Source organism: Danio rerio, chromosome 6, assembly GCF_049306965.1.
Source record: "Danio rerio strain Tuebingen ecotype United States chromosome 6, GRCz12tu, whole genome shotgun sequence".
Lineage (NCBI taxonomy): Eukaryota > Metazoa > Chordata > Actinopteri > Cypriniformes > Danionidae > Danio > Danio rerio.
Window position 1 is genome coordinate 35,671,042 of NC_133181.1, and position 22,344 is coordinate 35,693,385.

The 22,344-nt window shown below is 35.6% G+C and overlaps 1 protein-coding gene across 1 annotated transcript in view; it reads left to right on the forward strand.

Annotated features, from left to right (window-relative positions):
- Positions 1-22,344, forward strand: part of pik3r3b (phosphoinositide-3-kinase, regulatory subunit 3b (gamma)) — a 462,891-nt gene that overhangs the window by 52,718 nt on the left and 387,829 nt on the right. The gene's annotated exons all lie outside the window — the stretch shown is intronic.

Consider the following 22,344-nt stretch of genomic DNA (forward strand, 5'->3'; position numbering starts at 1 on the left):
TGGGGTGAGTTGCGCGTGACGTATCTGAAGAGAGGTGGGGTGAGTTGCGTATGACATATCTGAAGAGAGGTGGGGGTGAGTTGCATACCTGAAGAGCTGGGAGGGATGCGGTGGAGAGGGGTGTCTGTGACATTTTTAAGGACCGGGCGGGAGACGCGCGATTTCCAGTGGATTTACATTCATTTGCGGGCATCCGGGAGTCTCTATGCATTTGCGGGATACTCCTGCAACTTCTGGGAGACTTGGGATGTCTGCATCATCGCCAAACAAGCTCCCCTTTATGAAGTTTAAACTGAATCATAAAAAAAGCGGTATTGCACTGGTGGTCATCGCGAGAATCCTGCTCTGCCCTGGTCGGCTGACTCGCTTGCTTTTTTCCCACAAACACAGAAACCTGTAAATGAGCGCATTACGAGACTGACCATTTAAAACGACACAAACCCAAACCAAAATCTTTAAAGAGTGGCAAATGTGAGACTTTTCTTTTTCCTCTTGTGTCCATTCTTTCTTGAGGTGTAAATTATTTTTCTATTTAATCACTGATTACTGCTTTGCAGCTTTCAGCCTTGAATTAAATGATTTATTATACTGTTTTGTTTGTTTTGTAGCTGACACGTTTAGTAAATTGACATGGATATAAAAACAATAATGCAAATTAAACATTTCTTACTGCAATGCTTCATTTTTGTTTGATGCAAACCATAAATTTATTTTTCATAATGTAATAGTCTTGACTTTTTATAGCAGATAACTCACATTTAAGCACATTCAAAGCAGCCGAATAATGAGAAATGTAATTCCTTGTTAGTATGATTGTCATCATCTTTATCATTAATATTTTATAATTATTAGACATTTGTTGTGAAGTTATTGCAAAAATATTAATAAGTCATCACAGAATTAGATGGTTGTTTCTGGTTTTTGTTAGTCCTAGTTGATGTTATTTTCAAATACAATAAATCCCTTTATATACAATTTGCAGTGGTGCTCATTCATTTTTGGTGGGTGCTCCTACATTTTTTTTCTGGTGCTCCTAAATATTTTAAGTTGGGAATACTGGTGCTACCAAGTAAAAAAGTTAATTTCGAGCCCTGACACACGGAATTTGTCAGCACAGTTCTGCACGGTTGTCTAACTGTGCCAGGAATTCCGGGCAGAGAAAGGTTTGCAATTGTAATCAGTGGAGAAACAACCGTAACCATACCGAACTGTTCTTGGAAGAGCGACTATTGACGTATATGACATTGATTAAAAACTATGGACAAAGGCCCACTGTGACACCCTGATTAATCCCTCTGCTTTACTTAAATGTATGTTATCTGCAATATGTTATTCTATTTGGAAATATATTACATTTATGCCACCACAGTTGCATCTCGTGCAAGTCGTGCTGGTAATAAACATTTTTTGAAGGTATTAAAAAAGGTACTAAAAGGTATTAAATTCAACTTAAGAAGTTCTGTATATACACTAAATGAACAAAGGACTGAATGATAGATGGTCAGATGGATGGTTTAATAGACAGATTTATAGATAGACAGACAGACTGACAGACCAATAAACTAAGGAATGAAGGATGGACAAAACAAACAAAGGTTGGATGGATGGATCAATGGACAGGTGGACAGACAAACATATTGATAGATAGAAAAACTGAAAGAATAATTAACAGAGGATTGAAGGATGAATAAAACAAACCTGGACAAATGGATGGATGAATGGTCATGGATGGATGGATGGACCAATGTAAAAAAAGGAATAAAGAATCAAACAAACTATCAATAGGTCGATAGACAGATAGATGGATGGATGGACAGATGGATGGATGGATAAACAGACGGATAGATATTGATTACAATAGATTGATAGATAGACAGACAGACAGACAGAGCAATGGTCAAAGGAATGAAGAATGGATAAAATAAACGATGGATGGATGGATGATGGATGGATAAAAGCAGACAGACTGTTGGAAAAAATAACAAATAAACAGAAGGAAAAGAAAGAAAGAAACCATCTAAAGGGAACAAAAGAACAGTAGTGGAAATGCCTGTGTGTGTCATTTTGTCCACTGAGTGGCAGTGTTTCTTGTATGAACATCAGCAAAAATACATATATAAATATTTTCCTTGTGCAAACTCGCAGCACAATAGGAGGTTGTTTAAAGAGAACACACACTTAGAAGATGTATAGTTTCACTCATCCTATTTTGTTCTAGTTAAAAGGAAATAATGTATGAGAAATAAGAAACTGCTATTCCTGGAGGCTGCGTTTATAAAAAGACTTTTTTCCTGCACCCTTTAAAACCAAGATTTCATTGTCCCCCCTGCGACATAACATAATTTATATTTTTTTGATTGAGAGGTTCTCAAAAGGCATATGATGTTTATTATCTCATCACAATGAAGATCAGTGGTCAGTGGATAAAATACATTGAGTCTTGCAGAAAGTGTCAAACAAAATATAATTTGCTGCTTAAGGCAGAAGGTACATATGTTGTCAAAACGCAGGTGGGGATTTTTGATGCTGTGACACTTTTTCCTTATGCAGAACAATGAGTCCAGCTCACCCACAGGCATGCCTATGTATTTGCATGCATTTCAGGCATATGTTTTCTTTACGGAATCTAGCGAAAGTGGAACATTCGAGTGCAGAGAAGAGCCGCAGTGTTACGCAATGTCTATGTGAGGGACAGGCAGGAAGAGCTAATGTGATGGTGGTGAATGTGGGTCAGTTCCATGCTCACTGAACCAGCACAGTGAGCCTGAGAGACGGTATCATCCCTCTGCCTGTATCCCAACCACACACACACATGCATGTAGATGGAATCACATGCCAGCACACACTTTCAAACACGCATATAAACAAAGATGGCATCATGACGTGTGCTTAGAGGACAGATGGAACAGAACAGAAGAGTTTCCATAAGTATGTCAGTTCTGTCATTATTCACCCACGTTGTTTCAAATTGTTTTATTTGAATTCATTTCTTTAATACAAAAGGAGAGCTAGTGAAAAGAGTTCAATGGCTAGTCTTTCCATTGTAATAAAATGAAAGGAGAACTGGGGCTGTCAAGCTTAGAAATTATTAAAAAAAAAAAAAAAAAACGCTCCTCAAGTCTCACAAAAGTGGTGGATGTGACTTGTTCAGATGTGTATGACTGTATTTCTTCTACAAAATGGTAGTGAAGTATCCCCTGGTCAGTCTTCGTAGTTTAATTAAAGTGAAGGACTGGGACTGTCTACTCCAAAATGGCCACAAAAAAAAAAAAAAAACAGCATAGGATGTAGCTCATTCAATCTAGTAGTCATGTGATTTTGTGTTGTTTTTCATTCCTTCAGCTTAGTCTCTTTATTCATCAGGGGTCACCACAGTGGAATGAACCGGCAACTTATCCAGCATATGTTTCACACAGCGGATGCCCTTCCTGCCACATACACACTCACATTCACACACATACACTAGGGTCAATTTAGTTGATTCAATTCACCTACAGTATAGTGCATGTCTTTGGACTGTGGGGAGCACCCGGGCGAAACCCTTGAGTAATTTTTATTTATTTATTTATTTATTTTTTATTTGTTTTTATCTAATTTTTATTTATTTGTCTAGTAAACAAGTTCATAAGACCAATCTGAGTTTGTTCACGGATGGTTATTTCACTGCTTGTCTGTTAGTTCACTGATCAAAATGATCCATAAATAATGACATTTCTCACTTGTTATACTCTTCATCAACTGAATGGAAGAAAAAATGATCAGATGTAACTTAAAAATGTTATTAACTTTAGGTGGCGCAGTGGGTAGCACGATCGCCTCACAGCAAGAAGGTCACTGGTTTGAGCCTTGGCAGGGTCAGTTGGCATTTCTGTGTGGAGTTTGTATGTTCTTCCCATGTTCATGTGGGTTTCCTCCAGGTGCTCTGGCTTCTCCCACAGTCCAAAGACATGCGGTACAGGTAAATTGGATAAGCTAAAAATTGTCCGTACTGTACTATGTGTGATCGGTTGCAGTTGGTTAAAATATATGATTGATAAGTTGGTGGTTCATTCCGCTGTAGCGGCCGATTAATAAAGGGATTAAGCCGACAAGAAAATGAATTAATGAATTTATAAGTGTTGTGTGTGTTAACATACTGCTGTATGGTGCATATTGTAAGTAGAATATTGATAAACGCAGCTTTTGGAAAACGTCTTGTGGAAATGTCGTTAGGGCTCTGCAGGTGAATCTGAACTTTAGTACTTAATAAACCAACACAAAAGCAGATTTTACAGGAAAATTATAAACTTGAAATACAAATGTAACATTAAATTAAGCATGCAAAGACCACACTGAATAATAAACTGGAATTTGGGCATAAATCCTATAAATAAATAAATTAGACACAGGAAAAGGTAATCAATGAGTAACCTAAGATTGTAAGGTGTTTTTAAGCATATTAAAAACACTACAAACACTAAAATTAAAAACACTACTATTAAAAACACTACAAGTTTCAGTTCTCTCTGTAAAACCGAAATCATATTTTACAGACCTTGAGTTTGTAAAAGAGCAGCGCTGGCACAGTGGGTATCACTGTTGCCTCACAGCAAGAAGGTCACTGGTTCAAGCCTCGGCTGGATCAGTTGGCATTTCTGTGTGGAGTTTGCATGTTCTCCCCATGTTGGTGTGGGTTTCCTCCGGGGGCTCCGGTTTCCCTCACAAGTCCAAAGACATGCGCTATACAGTAGGCGAATTGGGTAAGCTAAATTGTACATAGTGTATGTGTGTGAATGAGTGCATGGGTGTTTCCCATTGATGGGTTGCAGCTGGAAGGGCATTCACTGCATACAAAACATATGCTGGATAAGTTGGCAGTTTATTCCGCTGTGGCGAACCCTGATTAATAAAGGGACTAAGCTGAAAAGAAAACGAATGAATGAATGAGTTCCTAATCGTATAGAAAAGTGACAAGATTTGAAATAAAATTCTTTTTAATAGCAAGTTTCTTCTAATTTTTCTAAATATTTTACATTTACAGCAATTATACATTATCCATCTCTTTTTTTTCTGACAAATAAAGTAAAACAAGTAAAAATGTAATTCATTGTCTTAAAGGGTTAGTTTCACTCATCCTCAAGGCAGGTGTTTACAACTCTAATCTGAGGTATTTAAAAAAGCTTTCAAGCTCAAGGTAAATAAAGGTCTTTACCCTTTTTCTGTTTTTCTGAAGAAGTTTTACTAAGAAATATAAACACAGAAGCACACTGACAATAGTTTCATGTCGTCCACTGGAAAGGTGATCTCTCATGAATGCATGTGTAGTATTAACAGACACATTTATATACAGACAAATAATTAACTTTAACTAATAAATGATTTTGAAGGAAACATTGAAGCGATTTATGTTACAATAAAATAGACATGGAACGATAACCATTTTTAAGGTATACCGCGATTTGGAAACGTCAAGGTTTTAAAACCATCAGAATTTTCTGCTATACCGTTCCTAAGGTATGCGGGTGATTTTAATTTTTTTTATATTATTTTATTATTTTTTTTTTATTAGGACAACAGTATCTCCAGCAGAAAAAATATCTAAAGAAATTGTAAAGAAATCTGTGATTTTGAAAATAATGAAGACAGCAAAAGTCAATGATTGATTTTAATTATTTAGCTTTGTGTTTACTGTTCCAAAATATTTTAAATGTTTCTCAAAATGAAACATATTGTGTTTAAAGGGCAAACATTTTTTTTTTTTTTTTTTTTTTTACCCAGACATTCAAAAAGAAAATATTTTAGAGAAGTAATCACAATACTGTCATACCGTGAAACCATGATATTTTTATCCAAGGTTATCATACCATCAGAATCTTATACTGGCCCATGCTTGCAGTAAAAATAGCATGCGGACTAATGATTATTACAGTAATCATTCCACAAAAGATTTTTTGAGACAATATTATTATCAAGTGTATCAAACTTTTTTGTCAATACAATAACCTCCATAAGATAATAACACCACTAAACTTTTTTAAAAGAAATTTTAAATTAATAAGGTTTAAAGAAAGTTTGTTGATAATTTAATAAACTATTTTATAAACAATAATAATACAAAAAATGTTGTATGGTTTTGTTTCAGACGTCATGCTTTACAGGGGAACAACTCATACTGTACAGTAATGAGTGACTGTATAGTGACACAGATGAGCGGAGGCGGAAAGAGATACTATAGATGAGAGAAGACAGGACAGGGCACCACTGAGATGTAGGGTAAAATGTGAAGGTCGACCCACCACCAACGACTTTAGCTCCTGCCCCTAACCTGATTAAATAGGTCTTGACAATGAAGCTGCTGCACGGGGCACAGGCTTTGTTAGTGCAGTGACCTCTTTATCAGTCAGTAAGCTACAAGTCACGTCTCTGCAGAAGAATATCCTGATGAGCTGCCTCAACATTGTGTGATATTCTGCTAGGGGTTTTTATTATACTTACTGCTATAGTTTTTTATATATTTTTTTAATAACTTACCATGACCTGTTGACCTTCCTTTATTTATGTAGGTGTATGAGTGAGATTACTATTGAACAGGGCAGGAGGGAATTACTTTACATTCACTAAAAAATGACCTTGAGAGCAAGCTTTTATACACTGTAAAATAAAGATATATATATATATATATATATATATATATATATATATATATATATATATATATATATATATATATATATATATATGTATATGTATATATATATATATATATATATGTATGTGTGTGTGTGTGTGTGTGTGTGTGTGTGTGTGTGTGTGTGTGTGTTTGTGTGTGTGTGTGTGTGTGTGTGTGTGTGTGTGTGTGTGTTTAACAGTTGGCAGTTAAACATTGGTTACACTGGTAACTTTAACAATTAAGCAAGGTGAATTTTGAGCAAATTGTCCTTTATTGACATTTTAAGTACTTTGTAAACATATACAAATTACATATAGTAAAATAACAAATGTACAGGCAGCTCGTAACATGGTTTATACCATAACTTACATGGCCAACCCAGACAGTATTGTTTCAAATTAGTTTGTTACTCTTTTCAACATTAAAATTGTGCAAGGTCTTGAAAACATGTATCACAAACTATAAGTAATTATGATAATTCACAGGTTTCTTTTTTTATTTACGTGCATTGTGGACATTGGAATATTCTTCAAGGTGTCATGATAATTTTGTGTGTATTAGGCTATGTTTCAGCACTGAAGTAGTTTAGGTATTTCATAAGCAACAGGGATTGAAACTGAGCAGATCATGTAGAAGTTTGATTTGATTAATGTTGAAGAGTTTCACTAAAGTATATTGAAATTACTAAAACTAAAATACGTGAACTGAGAAACAACGTGAACCAGATGAGGCAGAAGGAAGGTATTTTTTTATTCATTGATTTTCTTTTTGGCTTAGTCCCTTGATTAATTAGGGATCGCCACAGTGGAATGAACCGCCAACTTATTCAGCATATGTTTTACGCAGCGGATACCCTTCCAGCTGCAACCCAACACTGGGAAACACCCATAAACACTATGTATGTGTGTTAAAGAGTATGCAATTTATTTTTTTTTTATTCAGAAGGGACATGCGGTCAGGGGAGGCAGTGCCTCACCTGTCATCGTCCTCGCCTGTCATCATAACATGTATACTAATCATAATATTTAAATATTTGTCTGCTGATCTAAATGCAATTTCGGTTTGTTTCAAATTATTTTAAAACTTTTAATAATCAAAATTACTGTGTTTTGCGCATCTACCTCTCAATTACAGCATAGGAAGTTAGGTGAGGCAGCCCAAGCTGTGCTTCATGACAGATTACGCAATCCCCTGCACACTGGGTTGAGTTCATGCCTTTTGCTCACTCAGTCTTTGCTACCAATGTAATGCTTTATTAAAATGTTTTTATACATTGCAAAAACATTTTGATATATGTTCTAATTTTGCATATGATAGAAAAATGTATTTCACATATGTCTATCACTTATTAAGTGTTAGGATCTGACATAAAGCCGCATTGCAAAAAAACAAGAGGCAGTCAGTAGTTCGGCCTACTAATATTTAATTGAAATCTGAAAATGCATATCCTGTTTATTTTTTTGTTAAATTTTCAGATTAATGCTGCGGTCACACTAGAGTTTGAGTATGTGAAATTCTGTCGTATGGTGCTGTGAAAGAGGTGGGATTAAACTAGATGATCAGACAATAAAATATGGACCACTCATTCACTTTTTAAAAAATATTGTGCAGAGGGGTCATATTTTGATCTTAAATCGTCTTATGTAATCACATAATGCAATTTGCAGGTCAGAGTTCACCAAGTTTGAAAATTTAAAAGCAACGACATGCAAAATTTGATGCGTGAGCTTGTGTTTCTGGTCTGTCGCTTTTGCATGTGTATGAATGGAAGTCTGTGGGGCAAAAAGTGCAATGTAACTGTGTCTTAAGTCTGTCTGAGGTATTGGGCGTGGTAAACGTACTAAGCCACGCCCCTACAACTGTCAGTTTTGACAGCAATGATAACAAACAGGAATGGTGAGAAGGAGGTGTCTATTAGATAATAACTTTCAATTTTGTTTTCCAGATCTCTCTGAAATAAATGCTTACTTTACTACATCCAATCAGCTCGCAGTAGAAAAAAGCCAAGCCCACTCTTCTCATTTAATATTCTGTTTCTCTAGGAACTGCATAACAATACAAAAAAATTAATAAAAAATGGTCACAGCTTCAGGTTCATGTGGACTTTATAACCAAAAAGCACTATATGTCCTGTATTTTGTCAAAAAATCTTCATAATGTGGAACAATATTTGGAAAAGAAAGACACCGATTTGAAACAAGAGTTAATAAACATTAACCAAACTCTTAATTGAAATTGAGTAATGCATTTAAAGTACTTTTTTATTCTTCTGTGCACTACATCCATTATTTCGCATTTCAAATACACAAATATCTTTTATTGATACAGCAATGGATTCCACGTTACATCTTGAACAATATATAACTCAAGCTTCTCTGAAAAAAGGGCCAAAATGAAGGCCTCTATATAAGCTCTGTTCGGGTCTACTGGGGTTTATTGGCATTTAGTGCCATTTAAAGAGGTGTTCGCTACGTTGAAACCTTCTAATAAAGCCAACATGTCTTGCTCAAAAGACAGGCAGGTCTGGAACATGACTCCAGGTGCTTAGACGCGTAGTAAAAACCACTGCTCACTGTTATACGCATCAATAAAATAAAATAAAAAGGTCTCCTTGGGCCAAATCTTAATTGGCATTAAAACCATACTGAATTTAAATGCAAATTGCTTATGGAGGACGTTGCATGTAAACCCCTTTACGTTGACTAAACCCTTAAGTGGACTCCATTCCCGCACTTCTAAGTGATCCTTATTAAACTTCAACCCCAATGGCTGTTCATGCCTGAGGCCAAACACTATTGGATGTCGTTCACTTCATTCTAGAGAGTGAGGGGGGGACTAACAAGGGAACGTTCACCCCTGAGGGATCAGGAGTTCATAAGAAAACTCCTAGGGTCAACAATGAATATTTAAAATCGCCTCCGTAACGAATTAGACTTGACCTTGAATATGTGGATGTGTCAGACGAACCCTAAATAGGGTCATAATTTGCCATCACATCAGCCGCCATTTAGTGGCCTAGGGTGAACGTAGTCGCTATAATTCTTTCCCTTGTCAGCCTGTGTGAGGACAAAGAGTGTTTAAAGATGTATGGCAAGGCTTCCACAAGAGAAAGACTGCATAAATCAAAAAGGCTAATTAAGGGACAGGATGTTTTGTATTTGGTGAATTGTTTTCACTGACAAACACAGGCCGACGGCATACGCCCTTTGCATGAACATGTGGATTCCTACAACCTCGAGGGTCTTAACAACTACCTATGCCTCCTTGACAAGCCAATAGCTTGTAATGAGCCAAAAGCGATGGGAGACCCAACATTCAGCATGTTAATGGAAAAAGATAGTATTGATTCGCAGATGACCCTTTATAGTCTCTACAAATCAAGACTGGTCTGTCTCATTTGCCCTTTATGTTTGCAGACACACAAAGTGGCAGAAGCTCACATTCATGCAGATTTGATTTCTCCAGAGGCTTCCTTTCTATTCAACCCCATTGAGAGGCGCTTTCCATTAAACTATGGGAGACCTTGCTAGGTTAAATGGGCTTGATCTTTTTGTGCAGAATACAAGAGCTGGCCTCGGGGATGTGCAATGTATGTAAACCCTGATGCATGTTGCATACAACTTACAAAGGTTAAAAGGAGCAATTGTTTAATTTGGGGAGCTTTTGAATGTGAACTTGACTCTTATGGCTCACAAGGCCACACAAACAGATGACACGATGTACCTCTGGGCCACTTTCAGGCTACCGCCACAGTCATGGCTGGATCAATCCTCACGTCTCCTTAACAGCTTGCCGGGGGCCGAGTGTGGTGGAATTGATTGCACATCCCTTCAGCCCCTCATAGCTTGCTCTTATGAGATTTGGTTAATGGTATTGGTGTCCCCATGGTGGGCCTTTTGCCCTCCTTTTTCCATGATCTCTTCATTTCACCGTTCTAGCCACCACTTAAGAGGACACATCTGCAGCGGCGGTTGTGGTCTTGTAATTACATGTTTAATTGTAATTCACATAATTGCAAAGAAGGTACTTTATTGGTGTGAGCTTGGGAGATTTATTTTCCTTGATGGTGCACTATTATGTTCTGTATGAAATGCCTAACAATTAAAGTAAGGGATTGCTTTTTATTTTCAAGCAATTTAATTACAATTACGTTTAATATGCTTAACCTAAAAAAAGTACACAAGAAAATAATAAACAGTTGTTTATAATCAATTCAGACAGTCAGATTAATTTTTATATACCTATAATTATTTGGGGTTATACGTACAAATGCACTTTGTCGATAACTGTACTTTTCAACTAAAGAAAGTTACATTTCTTCAAGAAGATTGCACATGCTTAAGAAACAAAGAAATTAATGAGAGGTTAGTATATATATATATATATATATATATATATATATATATATATATATATATATATATATATATATATACAGTTGAAGTCAGAATTATTAGCCCCCTTCGAATTTTTTTCTTCTTTTTTAGATATTTTCCAAATGATGTTTAACAGAGCAAGGAAATTTTCACAGTATTTCTGATTATATTTTTTCTTCTGGAGAAAATCTTACTTGTTTCAATTCGGCTAGAATAAAAGCAGTTTTTGATTTTTTAAACACCATTTTAGGGACAAAATTATTAGCCCCTTCAAGCTATATTTTTTCTTGATAATCTACAGAACAAAACATTGTTATACAATAACTTGCCTAATTACCCTTACCTGCCTAGTTAACCTAATTAACCCAGTGAAGCCTTTAAATGTCATTTTAAGCTGTATAGTAGTGTCTTGAAAAACATCTAGTAAAATATTATTTACAGTCATCGTGGTAAAGATAAAATAAATCCGTTATTAGAAATGAGTTATTAAAATATTATGTTTAGAAATGTGTTGAAAAAAATCTGCTTTCTATTAAACAGAAATTGGGGGGAAAATAAATAAGAGGTCTAATAATTCAGGGGGGCTAATAATTCTGACTTCAACTGTATATATATATATACACACACACACACACACACACACACATACATATACAGCTTAAATAGTCTTTTTGACTCTAGTTTTAAGATTTAAAACTGTTTAATGTTTATTGCCTGTGTTTTTAAATTTATACTGATATTTGAAGTATTGATTCAAGTAATTAAATTACTCAAAGTAACTGAAAAAATTATTTTAAACCAATTTTATTTACATAATTATTTAAAATAATTAATTCATTTTTTTAAATAATAACTAACTCAACAATGACTTTACTATAATACAAGGTCAGTTTTATTAACAGTTAATTCATTAACTATTAATGAGTAATACGTTACATTATCAATTAGTCTTTGTTATTTGCTAATTTTATCTAAAACATTTAATTGTTAGTTAACACTAAGGTTTATTAAATAATATTTCCAAGCTAATTTTAATTTCATTAATTTATATCATGGTATATAATACACTTTACCACTAGCTAACTTTTATAACGCAATAATTACTAGGGAAAGTACATTGTAAATGAATGGAACCTTACTGTCTAGTGCAACCAACCACAAAGAAAGAAAAAAGAAAGAAGAAAAGATTGTGGCTGCGCCTAAACTATATCTGCCTAGCATTTATTTACTTTCCATCTCTATGGGCAAAATGTTGCAACAGCTGTCCACCACTAAACAGTAAGTTAACAACCCAGTAAACATTCCATGTCCTTTGAAGAGAGGCAGTAAAGGAGCATATACAAACTGACATTAATCTTTAATAATGCTATCAAAACAGACAGCATCCAAAACATCTGCGTTACATTGTTGTCCACCATGTTAGCTGAACTGGTCACATGACTGCACCGTCACATGATTAAATGCTTCATAGTGCGTTCGACTAACCATGGCTGCCGCCAACAATCAACGAGATTAGCCGTGCGCAGGTGGGGGTGGAGCTGAAACAAGGCTGTCAGGTTGGACATCTCGAGGCTTGTAGTTGGCTGCATAATGATAGGTCCCATGGCAAGATCAATGATTAATTAATTAGTTTATTAATCCAATCACATAAATCCAAAAATATTGAACAAAAGGGCATTGCCAAACTAAGTGAGCTACACTTTCAGTGGAAATTTCACAGAAAAAGCAAGATATAACAATGATTTACATTTCTGTAAATGGCTTGACAAGATAAAAACTATTTTAGAAACATGTAAATTATTTTAGAACTATTTTATAGAATAATTATTTATCTCACTTTGTTATGAAAAGGTTATAGGGTGGCATGATTGATGATGACTTATATTACAAGTCTGTAAGACTATTCACTAAAAATATCTTACTTAAATCATAAATGGAACTGTATACAGTAAGAGTCTGCATTAAAATGGCCAAAATTATTGAAAATTATAAAATTATTGGCAAATTATTTAACAAAAAAGATGATTTGGTCTAGTGCAGCTGAAAATTTGAATAAGCATGACGTGTACAAAATAGAGATGCATAAAAAGTTGTTTGTTTGGAAGTTTGTTAGACCCAAGTTGTCCAATAATAAATAAGTGGTTGTTGTCAAGCCGTGAACACGGCCAATCTTGTAATATCAGTATCGTTATCGCAGCACCTGCAGTCGCTCTTCAGATGTTGAATCGATCGCCTGATTTAGTAGTACTGTCGCAGCACTTTGATGTCACATGTGGCAGTCATGTGGCGTCAGTGCAGCGTCAAGCCAGACAAAATATCTAATCGGCATGCACCGATTTAAGACAGAATACGATCGATCTGTGCAGAGCTGCATTAAGTCAAACATAAGTACAGTTTCCTAAAAAAAGTGTGGACAGAAGGCCAAAACAAAGAGAAAAGTATGCATTTTTAAAACAAAAAAAACATATTAGTGTTGACATGGGCCTCAGATGCTGTATTGGAGGGAATTCATATGAAATGCATTGTGCCATAAATATGCTAGAATATATTAAGGACAACAATAGACTTTATAAAACTAAAGTGTTTTGTTTGCATTGATGGAATAAATATTGTGTAAGAACAATTTAGTGCACTAAACACCATTTGTTTCAGGGGTTTTAAAGATACAGTTATGTAATGAAAAATACTAGCACATTAATTTAGTTCCTAGCAATTATGAATCAAAATATTTCATTCATAGCTGCATCATATCATCTTTAATAACATGCTGGAAAAAGTAAACAACTACTGCATTTGATATGATAATTCTTGATCTTATCTGTATGCAAGGTTAAAAAACCTTGTTCACCTCTGCTTTTAAGTCAATCTCTCAGTTTCATTACATATCTTCTGCTGAGGTCAAAGGTCCACATGCAATGTGAGTGAACCAACCCACAAACCCAATCTTGGAAAGAAACTCTATAATCAGTCTAACTGGTTTGACAAACCTGTTCTCCGGCTCTGAGCAGAGGATGAGTTACAGCTCAATTTTCTCCCCGGCTCTGTTGGAATAGCCTAGAGGAGGAACTGTGGCAGATATGAAGGTGAACAGGTTTGGATATAAGCGAATACTGTATCCCTCCCCAAGGACAAGATCCACGGTGCACTCTGATGATGATGAAGAAGGCTATTTCTCACCCTGAAAAGGATATTCAGGTTACAGTGATTAGAATGTCATGCGAATGTAGAACTGTTGGCTTCTAGAAAACGATGTGAGAATTCTGTGAACCTGCTCCATTTAGTATCCATGTCATGCAGCGCTGAATCATAGGATTTGTACTGTAGTTTTACAGCCAATAGACTAATATGGGCATCAAACTTAAAACTTGGTTTTTTTCAAATTCAGAACAAACTGAGCAAAAGCTAGGTTCTATTACTACTACTCATGGAGATTGAATTGGTGTGTCAGTACAAATGGGAAAAATTTATATGCATGCTTCATCTCAGAGTCTGCATGCACTGGATACTTTTTACCATGATGAATTAAGATTTATAACAAATTTTAAATCCCTTAGGTTGGTATGCTTTGTCTATTCGTATAGGCAAAAGCATTGCCATATCTTTGTTGACAAGTCTATATTGGGTTTACTCCCATCATATCTACAAAATTACATGTGTAAAAAACCTGTCCTAAGCTATGACCTTTGATCACAGGATATTTATTCACTGTCTGTTCCTTAAGTGCGGCGTGAGAATTTAAAGAATTGATTTCACTAAATGCTTTTAAAAAGAGTATAAGTGATTTAAAAGTTAAAACACAGGCTTGTATATTTTGAATAGTTTGTTTGTAAGTGTGATTCATGTTTTTTGTCTGTTGTCTGTTAGCCCCTTGTGACATGTATACTGCCTAATCTTGGCCAGGACACTTTTGTAAAAGAAATTTTTTAATTTCAATGTGTCATTCCTGGTAAAATAAAAGTTATGATCATAATAATTGTAATAATAATAATAATACTAGTAATGTGGCGCAGTAGTTAGTGCTGTCGCCTCACAGCAAGAAGGTTGCTGGTTCAAGCCTTGGCTGGGTCAGTTGGCGTTTCTGTGTGGAGTTTGCATGTTCTCCCTGCGTTTGGGTGGGTTTTCTCCTGGTGCTCCGGTTTCCCCCACAGTTCAAAGACATGTGGTACAGGTGAATTGGGTAGGCTAAATCATCCATAGTGTATGAGTGTGTGTGGATGTTTCCCAGAGATGGGTTGCGGCTGGAAAGGCATCTGCTGTGTAAAAACGTGCTGGATAAGTTGGCGGTTCATTCCGCTGTGCAACCCCAGATTAATAAAGGGACTAAGCCGAAAAGAAAATGAATGAATGAATAATAGTAATAAAGAGATTCTGACCTGGTGATAGTAATGTGAATCTAAAAAGTGGTCACTGTTAGCAAAACAATCCAAGCCATGCTTTATTTTAATAGAATGCTGTTTTGGCAAAATGTTCAAATCATGAAATATGGAAAAAACATAAAGTTAATTCCAATGATTTTACAATGGTTTCCTTTTTTTTGCATTATTTTTAATGGTTTAACTTATTATACAGCTTTTTTCAGCCATGCTACTGCAGTTCCAACAGATTTTGTCATTTTATTCAATAAAGGATTTATTTTAATTAATTTGTTAAATGATTAGCTTATGCAATGCCAATTTGTCGCAACCTACTGGACATGAAACATCATGCTGAATCTTATATAACTTAAAAGAAATGTTAAAACATGATTTGCCTTCTTTAATAATTCACAAAATACATGTTGGCATAATACAGATCAAATATTTTTGACAATGCACTCAAAAATATATTTTTTTACTTGTTCAAACTACTTAATTAAAATGAGCTGAAACAACACAGTTCCTGAGATTTCATTGGGACTACTTAATTTTTTATGTTCAATCCACATGAATTTGTTAAAAGCGTTAAGTCAACTTAATCGATTTAAGTTTTACAGTGTGTATGTAATCTGCAGAAATGTTCACTTAAACATGTTTTTAATAAAAGGTTTTTACAGTGGCGGTTAAATGGAATAATACCTAAATGGAACGTACACCCCTTACCAAGATGTAATTTAAATCTTGGTTATCCGCGGAGTGTGTCTTTAATGATTCATTCCACAATACCCTATAGACAATTAAACTATGCAGTAAATGCCCATTTTTGATGGCACAAAATTGTTTTTGTATGTGTCTCATTATTCCAGAATAAGGAGTAGCCATTTACAATGTATGTCTTGGAGATTCTGTCAAAGCAAAGCATTAGTTTGATTTTGATTGAGGTCTATTGTGCAGCGTGCACACACATCATTTGTTTGCATTTTAAAGCATTGTCAAATTGTCATGTATTTTCTAGGTGTACACATTCAAAGCGCAGACAAGGAGACGGTCAGACGTCACGTAAAAGGATAATTTTTTTTAACGCCTCATTGTACTTGATTTGTCAACAAACAAAGTCCACATAGTTGTTTCTGTGATGGTAAAGAGCTGAGAATAAAATCAAGTTTATGTTAGATCTGTGTCTGTGTAGGACAACAGCATAATATACAGTAATCACTGCTGTCTATATTAATATGAATCAAACTCGAACACTGAACACTACTGAAATGACACTTAAATGAACACTGCTCTTGACTGTATAGGGGCTTTTTGGCGCCCTGGAGAAGTCATTGAAATAATTCCCTTATCACTGCAAAAACAAACTAAAAAGATGTTTTCACGGTTTTTGTGTAGTGAATGTAATACTCTAAATAGCCCTGTCCAGTTATTATCATAAAACTATAATAATCTAATCTAATAATCTACTATAATCTAAACTTTATGAGATGCGATTTCTGTGAACAAGACGTGTGTTTTGTCTCCTATATTATTTTACTAAAACATTTGTTTTTTAGTGTGATTAGCTTAGAATTCCAATAATTGAAAGTGCATTAGGAAATACTAGGAAAGCAGTGTTTGTGGCTATAGTAAAGTGTTGTATCTACTTGACCCTTACAGTTCTGTTTATCTCTTAATAATCTTTAGCTGGCCCCTCCAATTATACAACAAATACCAAATGTACAGATTCAAACATATTCTAAGCGCAAAGCGTTTGCCCTTTAATTGCTGCAATTATTGCTTCTTGCTATCCAATTAAAGTGAGTGACGGATGCTGATGATGTTGGAGATGGCGAAAGAGAAATGTAACATGAGCATTTTTGAGGTTAAACAAAACTGTTAACAACTGTCTGAAGCAGAATAATGAGGGCAACGCTGAGCAGCAGACTATTGTCCTTGACCTCTCTCCTGTATTGCTGTCTTTCATTTGTCTGTTTCTAAGCGCCAATTGTTTTTACTTTACACCATCAGCAGATTCAAAGCCCTTCTTACTGCTCTTTCACCTTTTATCATTACTTTGAGACAGCTCAGTGTAGACATACATAACTGAATCTGAGTCTTTGTGTGGTGTAATGGTGTTAGAGCCAGCGAGGCATTTGGGGGCAGGAACAATAGACCATATGATGGTGTTGTGGTGTGTGAAAACACTATTGGTGGGGTCAAGAAAAAGGTTTTGTTTAGCCAAGCTGTAGCCATTTAAGACAATGACACCACTTTTGAATAACGTAGAGAAACATTTTTTTATATTATTTAAAGAAATCCAAGGTTGTATACAAAACTGCCCGATACCCTTCAATAATGCACTACTTGAGGGAACTGTCTTTTTTGTGGTGTCTGAAACCATAGTGGACGGTTTGAAGTGCACTTAATCAATCCCACAATGCACTTCAATAGCAAGTGTAAAACCCATGCACATTCAACAAGCAGAAAATACACTAAATGCACTGTGAGTTTGCGCACCTAGTAAATTTCCACGTCTGACCACAAGATGGCAACCATATAGCGGAATCCTCTCTGAAAGTTTCAAAATGAAATATTAATTAATGTAACAATTGTATACATGACAGGCATAAAAATACTGTTTCGTTACTAATAGACAGCTTGCTAAAGTGTTTAACTACAGCACTAGTATGACCTTGGCTGCGTCCAAAATCGCATACTTCTATTTTATTTAGTATGCTAAAAACAATATGCAAGCAGAGTAGTACATCCAAAATCATGGAATTCGAAGAACAGTATGCGAGAAGTACCCGGATGACCTACTACTACCAGCAAGATTATGAAGTGCACATCCGATAGACGCTACGCTATCCCATGATCCTATGCGAGACAATTCATGAATGGAAGTGAAGTGAGGCAACTGACGCAGGTAAGGCACGTGATAATGAGAAATGGCAGATGTAGTACGTCCGACTTCCATTTATATTCCTCAAAATCATACTGTATAGAACGTACTCAAGTCATGTGGAAAAAAAGTAATTCAAATGTAGTACCTACTTAGTAAACGGCAAAATGTAACTGTTCAGTTTAAACCGAGAGTGAGTGATTTTCGCTCACCTCTCTCTACGCGAGTGACAGCGATTGTTGCCAGGTGGGCATGTCTAGTGATGAGACAAAGTTGAGAATTATTCAGCTTAATGCAAATGAAGAGCGACTTTCTTGATCGACAGCCAGTAGTAGCACCAGTAGTACCCACATCATCTTCTCTTAGCTCGCTCAGAGGACGGTTGTATTCTCTGTGCTGTAGACCTACACATGCCTGAGTTTGCAGCAGGTCACCACCCAGAACGACAGCTACAAAGTTAAGTCTTGTGTGAATGAGGCAGTAGTAGGCGATTTCGGATGCAGTCCTTGAGTAGCTAGTTCAGGTGTGCTTAATTAGGTAGGAGCTACACTATTCAGGACAGTGGCTCAGCAGGATTAGACACCCGTGTTTTTAACTCTATTTATAAACCATTAAATCCAACATGGCTCATTTTCAGGCTCTCACTCATCTATTAATGCACTCATGGACTTGTTAGAACTCCTGCAAGCTTATGTATGACTTACAGTAGCTGCCTTAGTCCCTACAATCCTGAATGATTCATGAGGAGTCTGGCTTTTGGCTCAGATCAAACTCTACCAAGGTGATGTAACCTGTTGGGAAGATGACATATATGCCATGAAAAAAAGTCTGTTAAGCATTCACATACAAAACTGGAGCACCCCAACTTTGGTCAGTTACTTACCAATCTTTTTTTACCAACCATACATGTCCACCAATCTCTCACCCACACCTTGCTTGTGAATTAACCTGAGACTGCACATTCATCATATGCCTTAACCCCTGAAACACCTACTGGTCCCCTGTTCGCTTTCTGCGCTCTTAAATCTCCACGCTGATACAATCCATGGCAGTGAATTATTGTTCAATTAACCTTTTTCACCAAAACTCACCATCATTGTCACCTACTACATGAAAAAGGTCTGACAGACACAAGGCTTCAATTCTCTCCTCCCTTTTTTAATTTGATTGCATTACAGATAAATTGTGTTCACACTGCAAAACATTCAAAAGTGTGCTGTTGCTTTTGTTTTTAGTGGCTTGGTGCCAGACTTTTCCCTATACAGTCCAATGGTAATATGCTAATGTGAATCTCATTAGCCTTTCACTGACTGTCTGATATATGCACAGCTAAAATGACTGCTGTACTGGAACCCGTTTCTTTGAAGCTTCTAGAAGCAAGTGAATTGGACTTTATTGCCAGGAAACTGCAACGCTGCAAGTTTTCTGCTCTTGAACTTTGTCCTTTGAGGTTTAAGTGCATCATGAGTGTTTTGTTGAGTTACTGTGAGGGTCCTTTTTTTAGACAGGCCGTTTTGGTGTGGCGAAAGCTTGCTCGCTGCATGCATGACTGGCATCTGGCTCTGATGAATGCTAACATCTGCATGTTATGTAAGTACGGATAGGGCTTTTTGGAGTCTAAGAGATATTTTTAGAGATCTATCTCTGTCATCGTGTCCTGGTGTGTTCCTTTACTTATTCAGTCATCTTTTGGTTAAATTTAATTTCTGTTTGGAAGCCTAGAGAGAAAACTGCTGTGCATACTTGAATGCATGTGACTTTCGTGTGTGTGTTTTACATATATTTTTATGTATTTTGAAAATGTAAATATGCAAATCGTTTCCTGTGATGGTTAGGGCTAGTGTGATGGATTACAGTTTGTACAGTATAAAAATCAAGACATCTATCAAATGTCATCATATAGATCAGTGGCGGATTTAGGCATGGGCAATATGGGCGATTGTTCAGGGGGGTAGCATTCTTGCTGGGGGCAGGATGGGGAGACGGTGCAAAAAAAATGTCCCCCTGTAAAAGCTTTGAGATATGATTTACTTTATGCAAATGTATTAATTTAGAGGGGCAATGCCAGAATAAAAACGTTAGGGGCTATTCACATTTGGCATCTTTTGCACCACAAATTTGTTATTCTCGATGTGCAACCAAAACAACGCTGGTGAAAGCAAACCGACACATATGCATAGAAAACCATTCCTCATATGCGCTCCTGTGTATTCACGGTAGTTTTTATGCACGCCAATAAAATATGCACTGCTTATGTGTCGTGAAATCTTTTGTGCAGAGGTGTCGGCACGCAGCAAGTTTTGCAAGTCGACAAAGTTTATGTAATATGACGATTATATTACTTTCACCAAGTATGGCTATAAAGCAGAACGGAGGCATAAAAGGTCAGGGACCTAAGACTCCATGACACGAATTTTCAGCCATGAGTTGGGTCTAAAACAACAGGTAATTCTATAAAAAATGTGTGTGTGTGTGTGTGTGTATATATACATCACTGATGATGTGTCCCAAATGCATCCATTAGATGTTTCTTGCATAAAAAAAATATAATAATAATAATTGAGTAATATTTATAATAATAATACATATAGATACATTTGTTATAATAATTGAAAAATAAAAATAGCAATATATTGGGGGAGGAGGGGGGGGGCTACGTTGTGGTTTGCCCATGATGCCATTTATACTAGAACCTCCACTGATAAAAATGGCTGTACAAAAGATTACAGGGGTTTCAGCTGCTACATTATGGGCTATTGGAAAAATAATGAATTTTACCCATTTTGGGTTATAACAAAAAGCTGCAACAACAAAATGTAAAAAAGCGAAGCACTCTGCATACTTTCCACATCCACTGTACTAATTATGCTAATATTATTCTACTTTTTCTTTCTAAATCCACTTTTCTTCTTCTGCAAGGGTGCATCAGTCATAAGGGATGTCTTGGGGAACTTTACATAACTCTATTAACCATTATTTTTGGGTGAAACTGCTCGTTTCTCTCTAAAATTGAATAATTGCTACGTCTAATCCACACATATATATCTCTATGACTTTCCCTCTCAATGCTCAGTTATAATTGCTCTTGTACATGTCTATAAGCCACAGTGCCAGGGCTAGATTTGTCTTTGTACCAGTCTGTTTGATGTTCCTGCCGTGTTTTTCCAGCTCCGCCGGCAGGAATGGCAGCCTGAGCTATTGTTTTGGGGCTTATGTTTGATGGGTTTTTGGTCTGGGCGGAGAAAGGCAAATTCAGGGCTGAGTTTGATGAAGGAGCTTACTTCAGTGCGTTCTGTTGATATGCAGGTGTGTGGTAAAAATATATTCCCTTTTACTATCTTTGCCATGTTGACATTTTCCTGAGCTATAATTTAATGACAACTTTGGACTTGTGGAATAGCAAGGTGTGTAATAGTTGCACACAATTATGAATCAGTCAGATCATACAGCATTTCTTCTTGCTATTATTTGCTTCTAGTCAGTTATACATCATACTCATGCTGCCCTTCTGGATACTTTATAGTACTCAATTGAATCACTAGCTAAAAGTCCCAGCCTTCTAGGTTTATACAAGCATATTAATGATGAAAATTTGCTAAGTATATTATGTAGTGAAGATTGAAATACCTTTTTGCAATAGTTTTTTTTTTTTTTTTTTGCGATCGAAACATGCAAAAAAATATGACAATTGTTACTGACAATATATTGAAGCCATTATTTGCTTTCTGTTTGATTTGACTTTTTAATGTTTTTGTTTATTTGTTGCATATAAATATAAAATAAAAAAATAAAATAGAACTGTGACATATTACCTGTTCAGAATATAGACATACAGTTAAAGTCAGAATTATTAGCCCCCCTTTGAGATATATATATATATATATATATATATATATATATATATATATATATATATATATATATATATATATATATATATATATATATATATATATATATATATACACACACACACACATATATATATATATATATATATATATATATATATATATATATATATATATATATATATATATATATATATATATATATATATATATATATATATATATATTTTAT